Raw genomic sequence first — 14,524 nt, forward strand, 5'->3', positions numbered from 1 at the left:
ACGCCTTTCTCTTTTGTCGGATCACCAGTATGGCTTTCGCCAGGCAAGATCTACTGGTGATCTGCTCTCCTATTGCACCCATCTTTGGTCATCCTCTCTTAGGGATTATGGGGAAACTTTTGTCATGGCCCTCGACATCTCCAAAGCATTTGAAAGGGTATGGCACAAGTCTTTGCTATCTAAACTTCCCTCTTTTGGTTTCTCTCCCCCACTTTGTTCTCTCATCTCTAGCTTCCTTGAGAATCGATCCATGGCAGTTGTTGTCGAGGGATCGATTTCTCGCTCTTTCTCTACCAATAGTGGCGTCCCACAGGGTTCTGTTCTTTCACCAACTCTCTTTCTTTTTTTTATCAATGATTTACTTCACACTACAACTAATTCTATCCATTCTTACGCCGATGATTCTACTCTTCACTCTTCCTCACATTTTCCCCTTCCTCCTAACTCTCAAACTAGATCTGTTTCTAGAACTGATATCATTACTTCTATCAACGCGGATCTGTGCAGCATCTCTGAATGGGGAGATACAAACTTGGTTAAGTTCAATAGTAACAAAACTCAATATTTACTAATTACACTTTGTAAAGTAGACGATCTCCCACATTTGAGGACGCTATCATCCCCCCAAATTCTGAAATAAATATGTTAGGCCTCACCATTTCCTCCAATATGTCCTGGAAATCACACATCCTTAGTATAACTAAAGCTGCCTCCCGAAAGTTGGGAATGCTTTACAGATGCCGCAGCTACTTCACTCCTGAGCAGTTGCTCCAAGTATATAAGGGATTCATTCGTCCTAACTTGGAGTACTGCTCTCATATCTGGGGTGGCTCTTCTTCTGTCCAACTATTAGATAGGGTGGAATCAAAGGCATTTCGTCTTATTAACTCTCCTCCTTTAGTCGACAATCTCTCTCCCCTTTCTCTTCGCCGCAATGTTGCTTCACTCTCTCTCTTTTACAGGTACTTTAACGGGCAATGTTCAGGGGATTTGGCATCCTGTGTACCGCCGGTAAGGCCGTGGGTTCGTAACACACGTCTTGCCCGCGGTGCCCACCATTTCTCTGTGGATATCGGTCACACGAGAATAGCCCGTTATAGTACCTCCTTCTTTCCTCACACAGCCAAACTGTGGAATGCTTTGCCTTCTTCTGTGTTTCCATGCTCTTACAATCTGTCTCACTTTAAAAAGCTGGTTTTCCGGCATCTTCGTGGTGTAGATTAATACAGTATAACCTTTTTTTCTATATTTTCAATTTCTTTCCGTTCTTTTTTTTCGCCCCCCAGGCTCCGTTGTGGGTCGTTTGACCTGTGCCCGGGTTGGCTAATTCCCGGAAAAAAAAAAGAAAAAAAAAAGAACTCCTTCTTGTGGTGTGCCATTTTCCAGTCTTTGGTGATCTGAGACTTGTCCTTGACAAGTAACTCTTGCTGTTCTATTTTGGAGATAGTCAACAATCCAAACCAGTAGGCATCCCTTGAAGCCTTTCCGGGCCAGAGTGGTTACAATGGCCTGTGCATTTGCCAGCTCAAATGCATTCTCTAGATCAAGGAATACTACGATTGCCTTATTTTGACCAATTTATCCCAAGAGAGTGGCCAAACTGTGTGCAGTGCTGAGACCTTTGGTGAATCCAAAAATATTGTGCTGAAGTTGTCCAGTTTTCCAGAGGAATCGTGTAAGGACCATCCTTTCGGCGGTTTTGCCGATGCATGCTGTTTGTGATATTGGTCTGAAATTCTGAGGATCATTAGGTTTGGGAATAGGAACAATGTTTGCTCTTTTCTAAGGTGACGGGAGTTTGCCTGCTGACCATAATGCGTTGATAACTGTTAGGAGAGCAAGTTCACCAGCAGGTCCTGCATTGCAGAGCAATGAATAGGTTATACCATCACTGCCAGGAGCGGTGTCTTTGCTTGTTTTCCTGGCCCTTCTGATTTCTTCTTTAGTAAACAGACAGTCTGTAGTGTCAGTTTGTTCAATTGCATGTCTGACTAATACTACTCTCTCTCCAGTTATACTTGCTGTAGATGAAGTCTTATTTCAGGAGGTAGTTGAGCTGATGACGAGCGTTCTGCAAAGTGCTCTGCCAAGCGATTTGCTTCGTATAGTGGCTGGGGGTGGGCTGGAGCTCTGGGCAGTTTTCCTGTAGCTATCCTGAGTTTTCTCCAGAGTTCACTCAGGCTGGTCTGTGCATTAAAGGTTGCACACCACTCGAGCCATTTGTCTTCCCTAATTTTCTGAGTAATTTGACGAGCATGTTGGACAGCAGCTCTCAAGAGTTTCACTCCCTCAGGTAGAGGGAACTGTCGGAGATGTCTTCTGAATGTGTTGCTTCTCTGATTCTGTTCTCTGACTTCGTCATTGTAGAGCCAGTAGTCTTTGTGGTGTCTATTTGTAGGGATTGTTTTTGGTATTGCTTCCTCTGCTGTGTGTTGTATGGCATCAGTAAGGTCCTGGTTTAGTTGGTCAATATCTTCTGCTGGTTCATCGTTCGAATGCCATTTTTGGAGTTCATCTTGATATAATTTCCAATTTGCTTTCTTGGTATTCCATCTGGGTGGCAGACGTGGGGGAGGAGGGAGTAGCTCCACCCTCAAAGTAGGTGTCGTTGCAAAATGATCACTGGTCAGTTCATCATCTACCCCCCACTGAGCTACTGGAACGAGCTCAATGGAGATGAATGTGAGGTCCAATGTTCCTCCCAGTATGTGTGTTGGTTCCCCATTATTAATGAGCATTATTTTTGGAACATCTGTCAGCAGTTCCACTAGGTGATGACCATCCTGGTTCATTGTTGTGGTCGGATTGATCGTTGGATGGTGGGCATTGAAGTCCCCAGCAATTAGCACAAGTTCCTGTGTTGCTTGTGTCAGTAGTTCACCGGCTTCTAGTCGTTTGGGTGGCGGTTTATGGATGTTGTATAATACAAGACTGTTGTTTGCCAGATGTATTCGAACAGCTTGTGCCTCTACTCCATCTCCACAGTGAACTGGTTCTACTTCTGAACTGGGGATGGTCGCCCTGACGAGAATCATGCTACCATGGGAGTTGGGCCCCTGTAAGGGGGGGTTTTAATTTCTCTCTCCGGAAGCTGCTCCCCTTGTCTTACTCATACTTCTCTTGTCTAGTTCCTTTCAATTGTTCTTTACTTACTTCAGTTCAATGGTTACTACATAACCTCAGTTCTTTTGGTAGCATGGCGAGGGTCAGGGCACATGGGTATTGTAATTCTGCTATCAGGGTCACTTGGACGGAAATAAAGGTGAACTACTGCGGGAAAATGAATACCCCTAATGTACTCTAAGAAAAGGTTTATTAATATTAAATCAAAGTATTGAAAAATATATCATTAACATACAACTCCAAGGTGCAACTCCTCGGCTTAACTCAACTGCAATTACTCAGATCCTGTACTCTTACTACACACAACCTTACTGGTGTTACATTACATTACAGTTACAAGGACCAATTCCTTGGCTTCTCTCACATTACATATAGACACCTGACAACTCCTTGGCTTTACTTAACTGCCAATCCAAGTGGGTACTTTTACTTTTCCCACATTACTAGGTACATTTCATTACAGTTACCAGGATCAACTCCGTGGCTTTACTCATATTACAACTCCAATCCGATACTTTACTTCTCACATCTTACTGGTGGTACATGGCATTGCATACATGACACACTTACATATAATAATTTATTAACTGTTGGTAGTGCATATGAGATGCACTCACAACACACAACACGTTAATACGGATACCCACAAATTACAGCATGGGTTCACTACCCAACATGGGATAATTATTTCCAGTATGATCCCCAATCACATAGAACACACTCTGTGGACCATATAACTCCAAGGCATGTCCCAGGGTATAACACTGGCGCCTCTAACAACTGACGACTGCTGTTGTGGTCGGTTGTAGTCCGACACATGGCGAGAGTCTGGGGTCTAAGGCCCACGAGGCGGACCTGCAGTTATTCATGTCGAATCACAGACATCCCCCATATATCGCTCACTGCTAGTTATCCACAGGCTCCGGACAACCTGTGGGTGTTGTTACGACCGTGTCGTATTTTTTCTATTATTATTTATAACATACTTCCATGTTGTTCCATATTATTCCTGTAATGATGTGTTATATTTACTATTATATAATGTAGTCACCTTACCTTGTGCTGTTAAGGTTTTAACTGTTATTATTTGTTCAAGCCCATCTTATTTCTTCATTTAGTATTGTAACAAGCATTCTTTGTTTCTCTAACTACCATCTGCATTCGTTAAACGACCCATGTTTCACCAGAGGGTCGCATTGGCCGGAGCTGACCCTATATATAGTACTCCACCAGCAGACGGAGTTCAGTCCAGTCCTCTTGTCATTCAGTTCACGTTCTTTTGAGTGACACCCGTTCACCTGTTACTTATACTTTATTTTATTTCTGTGTTGTTCCTGTCGCCACCAATGTGGTATATGTATGTGAGTACCTATTCATGTCTCTTATGTGTCCATCAGTGCTTGCTTAGTTACATTTAAGTAATTCAGTGTTGTTTCACGATAGTTAATTTCAGTGTTAGTTTTTATATGTTTATGCAGTGTTAATGTAATCCAATGCTATATTTTTATTCTTTTGATGTTTCGATGTTTTAGTATCATTTGTGTCTTAAAGGTTTCGATAGTGAATCAATTTGTTGTGACAGCCTACGAGGCTATTTATTGTGTTAGTATTTTATTTAATTAAATTCTTAAAGGTTTACTTTATTTATTTCTATTTCCTTTTGATTAACTTCACTCTTCTTTTTGTTTGGTTACGCCTAGAACCTGGATATTAAAGTAAATTAAAAGACGGCGTAACAGTGTTCAAAAGCCCACACTGGAATCTGGGAAGCAAATGTTGACGTCAGGAGAGAGGGAGGCGTCACGAGGAGGAAGCATGGACAAACAGAAAAAAATCTTTCGTCTCGCAACGTCAGACGACATTTACTTTATATTACTTCTCACCCTGGGTGAATGACAAAACCTCTGTTACAACATGAACACTGATAATTCACTACATTGACTAAATCAAATTGAATGGCTGTATCGGCGGAGAACACTGCTACATAGCTGGGAAGCAAATGTTGACATCAGGAGAGAGGGAGGCTGATCTCCCGTCTGGACCGGGTATTTATACCCTGAATTGCCAGCGATCGCTACTCAAGCAATGACAGAAATCACAAACAAACCAACTGTACACATTCAAAGATGACCCTCAGTTGACAAAGGTCTGGCCAATTATTAAAGTTGATTTACATAAACTAATCAAAGATTGAGCTTGCCAGGAGAAAGTGGAATGCAAACGTATTGACAACTGTCTTCACAAGGCTGGGCTTACAGAGGGATCATGAGTGTAAACATGAGGGGGAAAAACGCGTTTCTTCTTAAGGGTAGCTAACCAGCTACCCACTCATGTTTTGCGGGCGTGGAGTATAATAAGAATCAACAGAGTTAAAACAGACTAGCAGTCAACGTGACCATGACACCCCTTTGGTAAAGAGTACTGTTGGTATCCAGGCAAGCAGAATTGTTTATCTTTGGACATCAGGATTTCTTGCGGAATGAAGACATCAATATTTTTCAACTCGGTGAAGCAGGCGGGTATTTATGCGATTCTGGCTACTCAAGATCTAGAGGTGCAAGATGAAAGGCGCCCCTGGTTGGCTGAGGCGAGGGCGGCAGCTGGTCAATCAGCTGGCGACTCAGGAGCAGAAGCTGTGGTCTGGAACGCACTGCTGATTGGCTGAGGCGAAAACGGCAGGTGGCCAACCAGCGTGCGGTTCAGGAGCGCAGGCTGTGGTATGGAACTCGCTTCTGATTGGCTGACGCAAGGACGGTGGAGCTGTTGTAGTGAGAGTAAACCACTACAATACTCAACAATACAAACCCAAGTTAGCCTGGTAGACAATCGGACATGTCGTCAGGGAATGCACCTAGTGCCAGGAGCCAGCGGCCAACCCACTGGAACACTATCTCCTCGACTGCGAAGTCACACAAAGTCGTTGTTGTTGTGTTGTTGAGATTGTCGGACCGTAGTCCGACACGGGCCTTTGCCTGTAGGCGGCCCGTTTGGTGGTTCCGGCTGGAGCACTTGGAGCAGCCAGACCAGATTTGGGATGGAGATTGTCCTACCTGCAGATGTGAAAGGATACTGCAGGTTTCCAAGTGTGAGCAGACCCTTGGTCAGTGAAGGCTTACCACCAACCCCCACTCTTGGACGTGGTCAGTTTCGGAGTGGCACGCCCCCCGAACTGGGGTCCGCACTTGCTGGGGAAGGATACTTTCTAAGCTATCTGGGTGGTGGGTATCGTGTGATGACCAAGGGGAGAAGGTGGTGAATGTGGTTTGTTTGGGCCTTTCGGGTTAGAGTGACCCTCTGGTGTTGTGTGTTCTTCTTGGAAGTTTCGAATTCTGTTTTGGAGACTTTGTGTGACTTCGCAGTCGAGGAGATAGTATTCCAGTGGGTTGGCCGCTGGCTCCTGACAGTAGGTGCATTCCCTGACGACAATTCCGATCGTCTGCCAGGTGCACTTGTACCCTAATCGTAGTCGATGAAGGCTAACTTGGGTTTGTCTTGGTGTTTTCTTGTCCGCGAATGGTGGTTCCCCTTTTGTAGCCACCAGGTACCATTTGGCTGATTGGGAAACAGCGTTGAATGCGTCAAGGAAGCTCTTTTGGATGTGGAGCTTGGTGGGCTTTCTGAGGTGGTTCTTCATCTGTTGCATGCTTGCTGGAACTTGAATGTGTACGCTTCTAGAACGTGTGGCTGCCTTGGCTGCTTCGTCTGCCATGTCATTTTCCCCGATCCCTACATGACTGGGAATCCAGTGTAAGACGACTGGGCGATTTTGTCTTTGGAAGTCCTGTAGCTGTGCAAGGATCGAGGTTATGATGTGGACTGTGTTGCAGCGCCTGCATGGCCGTTTTTGAGTCCGTGTGAATTATGATGGACTTGTTGTGTTGTGTTGCAGCGTGTTGTAGGGCCTTTGAGATTGCTATCATCTCTGTTTGTAGGGTAGAGCAGTCATTAGAAAGTCTCCATAGGAGGGTCTGACCTTGGGTGTAGAAGGCCGCTTCGGATCTATGATGTTTTGGGTCCACCGAGCCGTCTGTAAAGTATGATGCTGCATCAGCCGGTGTCTTGTTGGCTATGACTTCCTGAGTTATTCTTTTAAGGTTCTCCTTCTGGAGGTTGGCTTTGATATCACCTAGTTCGGTAATTTTGAATGTGGCTGGTGGAGGGCTCCATGGTGGTGGAACTACATAATCCCTGTCTCGTGTGTCTTGGTTGTTCTTGACGAGTGTTTCTGCTTGCAGGTGCACGATGACCTCGCTTGCCTCGTGCGACAAGGTGGCCCCTTGCACTCTGTGGTCGAGGTGGAAGGAGGCACTGATTCGCGTTTTCGCAGCTGTGGGATTATCTGATCTACAAATTTTGGCGAGGAAACCGGCTGTCACCTGCTTAACTCGTACTGCCAGGGGTGGTAGTTCAGTTTCCATTTGCAAATTGCAAATTCTGGTCCACATGGGTGCTCCAAGCATGGTCCTGAGAGCATTATTTTGGATAACTTCTAGCTTAACTATCTGGAGCACTGTAATCTACCAGCAATCTGATGGCGGCCGTGTAGTAGGCTTTGAGCACGTGTATGTTCGCTTCTGCTGTTGTGCTGGTGAGCGACCTCATTATGTTGTGTCTGCTCTTCATCCTGTGCCTGAGATACTCGAGTTGCGGCTTGAAAGTGAGTCTCTGGTCGACCCAGATTCCGAGATACTGGTGGGAGTTGGTCCAGACTAACGGCGTGTTTTGTATGGAGAGTATCATGTCTCGTGTGTCTGTGCAGATGGCCATCGCTTTCGACTTGGCTGGATTTATCTTGAGTCCAAGTCGGTTGCACTCCTCTTCTATAAGTTGGAGTGCGTGTTGCGTATTGACTAGTCTGTTTGCTCCTCTTACTATGAACTGTAAATCGTCTGCATAATAGGGAGCTTGGCTGTTTGTCTGAAAGGAAGTCTGACTAGAATTGCCACCAGGACATTGAACAGCGTTGGACTGAGGATGCCTCCTTGTGGGGTTTCGTTTTCGTGGACCCTATAGCTTGACGTTGCACCCTGAAAGCGTACTCTTGCTTCTCTCTGTGTAAGGTAGTTCTGGATCCACCCCAACAACGTTCCTTTGAAACCTTTTATGGCGAGCGTCGTTATAATGGCCAGTGGATTTGCTAGTTCGAATGCCTTCTCCAAGTCGAGGAAGACCACCAAAGCTGGTTTATTGTCCACTGTGCTGAGTATCCCGGCAATGTTGTTGCTTGTGCCGGTGTTCTCGGTGTAAGCAAAAATGTGAGGGTGTGGGCAGCCTACTTTCCACTTGAGTGTGTTGAGAGCCTTTCTTTCTCTCGTCTTCGCTTTGCAGCTGAGGAAGGAGATGGATCTTGGTTTGTCTGGTTCTCTGGGCTTCGGAATGGGCTGTATATCTACCTTCTTCCATTCCGGTGGAAGTCTCTGTGCTGTTCACGAAGCATTGATGACTTGTAGCAAAGCCTAGTGCCCGGCTTCTCCGTCATTGGAAAGCATGGAGTAGGTTATCCTGTCGGCCCCTGATGCTGTGTCCTTGCTTCGTTTTATCGACTTCTGGAGTTCTTGCTGGTTGAAGGGTCTGTCGGTGTCATCTTCACCATTGCAGGCCTCATCAATCATCTGGAGTCTGGTCTGTCGCAGACGGCGTTGTGTCTCCTCCGCATGTCTCGGGAGGTTTTTCGTTGCTGCCGGGTCAGAGAACAGTTTTGCTTCCTCTTCTGGGTTTGGATAGGTTGGTGGTGGTGGTGGTGTTGCCTTCCCAGATGCCCTTCACATCTGGGCCCACATTTAGCCGAGGGAGGTGTGCTCGTTCAGTTCGGAGCACCACTTTTAGCCAGCTTACGCTTTTGATTTCTTCCTTCTCTTCCCTGGTATTCTTGACTATGACTTGCAGGAGATGTCTGTTTGTTTCCGTGGGATGTCTTCTGTAATTTCTTCGGGCCATGTTCACTCTGTGGTTGAGTTCTTTCACCCAAGGACAGTAGTACCAGTAATCCTTGTTCTGTCTTGATGTAGGTTTTGTTTTTGGAATAGCCTCTTCTGCCTCTTGGTGAAACACCTCGACCAATTGTTGGTGGAGGGTTGCCTCATCCACAGGTGCTGCACCAGCCGGCTGTGATTTGGCGCACCACTTAGTCAGGTGTTTCCTATAGAGTTCCCAGTCTGCCTTTTGGGTATTGTATCTCCATCTCGGCGGGGGTGGAGTGGGGAGTTTGTTCACCTTCAGTGTTGTTAGGGTGGCAAAGTGGTCGCTGGTCAGCGTGGGGTGTAGGTGTCAGGAGGCCAAAGGCTGTAGTGCACTGGAGACGAAGGTTAGATCTAGCTTTCCTCCCCTAATGTGGGTGGGCTCTCCGGTGTTTAGAAGGCCGATCTCGGGTGTGTCTTGAAAGGTGGTGTATAGGTGTAGGCCGTCTTCATTTGTGGGGCTTACCGAGCTTGGGAAGGGATGATGTGCGTTGAAATCCCCTCCTATGAGTGTAGCGTGGTCAGCAGCCGAAGCAAATAATTGAGTCACCTCCAGTGAGCCCCTTGGGTTCTTGTAGTTGTTGTGGATAGTTATTTCCCGTTCTTGGAGGGTTTCTTTGACGGCCTGTGTCTCAATGTTTTCCTCACATGGCAAATGCTGCATGACCTCGGAGGAGGGTATGCTCGACTTGACCAAGATCATACATCCTTTTGTCGACGCCTGCATGAAATGCCTTCTGTATGTCTTGTAGCCACTGAATTTGAAACAGTGGTGTTCTTGTAGGAGTGTTTCTTGTAGCAGTATAATGTCAAGCTTGTCCTTGGCTGCTGCTTCTTGCAGGAGGTGTTTCTTGTTTTTGATGCCCTGAGCATTCCATGAATGGTGCTGGTGTTTTCCACCACTATTTCATCGGGGACTTCTGGTGATCCTCGATGGATATGTTCAGGTCTGATTCCGACTGGATCAGGTTCATATCTTCTTGTTCTGTGGTGGTTTTTGCCTCCTGGGCCGTGGTTCGGTTTAGGGGAGCTGAAACGTCCAATTTCCTTCTGGGAGCTAACGGTATCTTTGGTTCCCTGGTGGCTTTTTTCGGTGTAGAGTGTACCTCGGCTGTCACTTGTGTGGGGGCCGGCATGGCATCCTCCGCTTAGGTGGCTGGAGCTGTGGTGACTTGCCCGAGGACGCTCCCCATGAGTATTTGGAGCTGTGTAGGCTGGATCTTGTGGCCCAGTAGTCTGGCTAGGCCCTCCGGGAAGGTTATCATTACCTTGACTAGGTCTGATACGTGCATCATTCCTTCTGGTGCCTTAGTGTGTGCTTTTTTTGCCTTTTTCGTAGTTGTTGTCGTTGTCTGCTGCTCGGAGGGCTGAGGTGTGGCCATAGGGAGGCCAGGAAGCTGGGCTGCACTTTGGGTGTTGACCGGTTGAGAGGGTTGGCTTTGTTGTTTTTGCCTTTGGGTTCCCCACACAAAGGTACTTGGTGGGGCTGGTGTGCAAGCGGTGGGGGCCTGTCTTGCTGCTGGTCGGTTTGCCTGGACCCTATTTGTCCTCTCGGTGCATCCAGAGTTCCAGGCGTAGTGTTTGCCCCCGCAGTTGGTACACTTGGGGGCAATTTTCTCCCCATTCTTTAACTTGGTGCGGCAGGAGTGTGTGCCGTGCTTCTGCGCGCAGACGGCTCAGATTTCCTTGTATGTGCACCTCGTCTGATGGTCCCAGTATTTCTGGCATCTGAAGCACCTCAGGGGCTCCGGAATGAAGGGCATCACTTCATAGATCCCCCAGGTTTTCAGGTCTATGGTCCTGCGGGGGTGCACCGTAGTGTGTTATGAGCACTTGTTTTGTGGTGGCCGTCTTGTCGGTCGGGGGAGAGCATCTCTCGGTTTTTACGATCTTCGGGTGGTTCTCCAGGGGTTCGAGGGGTAGCTCCTTTGGGTACCGGAGAACTACCGACTTCATCAGTTTCTGGGCGGGGTCCAGCTTGGTTGATGCATCGGTGGTGGTGTTTTTCAGGTAAGTGTCGAGGGTGGTGGCGGAGTCCTCTTCTTTGGGGAGAATAATCATCTCCCCCTTTAGGTTGGGCCGCACTGAGAACTTGGCCAGTGGATTTTGTTTCTCTATATCTGTGATGGCGGCATATGTCGTTTTCGTGTCCATTTTCGAGAACCGGAATTTTGGCAGTGACGTTGGGGGAGAGCTGGTGGTGGTGATGGGTGCCTTTTGGGCTGTTTGACTGATTTCGTTTCCTGAAAAAGCACGTCGGCGTTTTTTGTTTTCAACCTTCGTCCAGTTGTCATCCTCAGTGGCGGGGGCAGTGGTGGTGGAGTTGTTGGGGGCGGTGGCAGTGGTGTGCATGACGCTGTTCTTGGTTTTCAGGGCTTCATGGAAGGCCCGCAACTGGTCCGTTTTCTCTGTGCAGAGCCTGTCGTGGTTCGGGTCGTCGGGATGGCGGTTCAGGCGGGGGTCGTGGTTAGGAGGGCGTACGCGCTCCATAACCGGTGGTTAAGTGTTGTTTTCTTTTTCTTTGGAGGTTTTTCTGTTGTTCAGAGCCTACCTATTCCGGTTGAGAAAGTAGCAGAGGAATTTCAACACTCCCCACAGGCACTTGATGGCCGGGTGGTCGTAGAGTGGTTCCTGAGCTTCTCTCCCGGAGCCCCGTTGGGGAAACCTACTTCCTAGTGTATGTGACTGCTCTCTTATAGACGTGAGCTAAGTGTGCCTATTGGGTAAGGATGAGGATCGCTGCCTTCTTTCCAGGTGGACCTGCACGATCCCGGTTTTCCTGGAAAGACTCGGCAGAGGGATGGGTTCTTGCTCCAACCCCCTTTCGTGTTCACAATATCCAGGGAGGGAGGTGAACAGTTACAGGGAGGACCGCAGGACGAATACTTTTTTGAGGGTGCAGGTCCCTAGGCCAGAGCGAAAAAAGGAAAAATAGTAGAAGGAAAAGAGCTCAATCCACGTCGGGAATATCACGCTATAGCTGCTCTCCAGCTGGAGTGTGGGTCACTTACACCACCAGTGAGGAGGGCAAACTAATGCTCGATAAACCAAAAACGTTCGTGAGATGTTATCGACGATGTCAGTGGCGGGTGGTCCGGTCAGGAAAGTTGGCCAACAATGGCAGCAGAGAGAGGGCGGTCTTCACAGCTCCCGGTCCAAGAAGAACACACAACACCAGCGGCCACTCTGATCTGAAAGGCCCAAATAAAGCACATTCACAACAGGCCTGAGTTGCCAGATGCCTGTATATAAACGAATGCACGAGGAAGACTCACACGCTCGTGACTCTTCCTCAACCATCTCCAGGTATGTGAACGATATTTTCCCGTCGCCATGTTAAGTTAGGTTAACTCAGTTGAATTTTGTGAATATCAGTGTTTCATGTTTTAACATAGTGAAATGATCATGTGCCAAGTATAATTAAAGTAAAGTAAGTATTGTCTGTAATGTTGCCAGACGTATAGTTATGTGTAGTTAAGTTAGACATCTTGATACTCTCATGAATCTTCCTCAACGCATCTCCAGGCACTGTCTGTGTTGTCACCACTACCGGGGTTCGGTAGCCGCCTATGGGCAAGATGGTCATTGATGGATGTTTTTAATATGGCTAGATTAGAATCTGAGGACAGGAGCACCCAGGGAACACCGTGATAAGGCACTGCATCAAGTTTACCCCAGGCGCTACTAGCGAACGAGCTTCGGCTGTTTGTGTAGTAAACAGCCCCCGCGCCCCGTGTACTAAGTCTTGTCCGGTTCACTAATCTTGGTTATATGTACCGAGCAGTGTTAATATCCATGATTGGAGATAATTAGCAGAAAAATGATTATCCCATGTTGAGTATTGAACCCATAAATATTGGTATTACCAGTAATAACGTTTGTTATATGGGTTGTGAGTACATCATTCATATGTACTACCAACTGAGTTCTAGTTAAAGTGCCATGTTGTTCATTCCGAAATAACATGATGTGTTAAATATTATCTTAATTTGGGATATTGTTAAGTGTGTCATATAACCATCTGCATTGACAATGAAATAATATAATGATTGTTTAATGTTGTAACCAAGATTTTGAAGATCTATTTTGCTACTTGTAAAGTAAGACCTAAGTGGTCCAGTCTTCTCAAGGTGTACTTAATTAACATCTTGTTCACTCCTTATGTTAATAAAAATATTGAATTAGTAAACTACGAGTATCACCGCTCTATTCCTTCTAACATATGCTCCTCAGAAAATACTATTGTAACTCAAGTGCCTAGAAGCTCGCTAGCACGCTACCTAACAGTTCAATGAGATGTGTTATATTCTAATAAATGTCTGGGTGGTGGCAGGCTACTGTTGTAAGTATTATAAGTGTTATAGTAGAAATAACTGTTATATTATTTCGTTTACAATGAAGATGGTAATTTCACACACTTGCTAATAGCATAGATATTAATACATTAATTATAACATCCTTTTAGTTCTGAATGAACAACAAGAAACATGTACCAGATCTCAGTTGGGAGTACACATTGATGGTTTACTCACCAATATAATATGAGCAGTCAAGTTTATAACACACTTGAGATATTATAAAAGCATTCATAATATATTTAATATATTATGTTGAGTCAGATATCAGACAGGAAGAACTTGCCATCCGAGAAGATCACTCAAAACCGTGAAACCTCAAGCCTCTTGCAACAGATCACGAGGAACAGAACAACAAGCACACACCGTCAGCAAACACACGATCACAGGCAAGAGCGACAGCACCCTGAGGAGAGCAGAAAAAATATCCCGAGATACCTCCAAAAACAAGGGAAATTCCACCTTCTGCTCCTCCCTTGGAGCAGGTGCCCAAGAAACAGCCACCAATGAGCACACCATTCCTAACAGACGAGGAGGAGAGCGACTCAACCATGAACGCCAAGAGTAACTACAGCACCAGCGACGAGGAGATAATGATGGAATAGCCCCACCTCCTTGTAATCTCAAGATAACACAGTGGAATGGACAAGGCCTGGCCGACGAACGGCATACTGTACAAGCAGCAGCCATAGCTAAAAATATTGATGTCTTCATTCTGCAAGAAATGCCTGATGTCCAAAGATAAACAATTCCGCTTGCCTGGATACCAACAGTACTCTGTACCAAAAGGGCCCAACTCCCATGGCAGCATGATTCTCGTCAGGGCGACCATCCCAGTTCAGAAGTAGAACCAGTTCACTGTGGAGATGGAGTAGAGGCACAAGCTGTTCGGATACATCTGGCAAACGACAGTCAATTCAATTTCAATTTCAATTGTTTATTCCTTGATAGAGGAAGCGGGATCCTAGTGCTGTCACTAGGTACCCCTGTACAATGACACCAGAAGCATCTGGCAAGTGTGACAAGTATATACAGTATAAATATTATAAAGGGGCTTACTAAAGCCTAAGGAAGGAAGGATATTCCTTT

The sequence above is a fragment of the Homarus americanus genome, unplaced genomic scaffold (genome assembly GCF_018991925.1).
Source record: "Homarus americanus isolate GMGI-L3 unplaced genomic scaffold, GMGI_Hamer_2.0 scaffold6317, whole genome shotgun sequence".
NCBI classification, from domain to species: Eukaryota; Metazoa; Arthropoda; class Malacostraca; order Decapoda; family Nephropidae; genus Homarus; species Homarus americanus.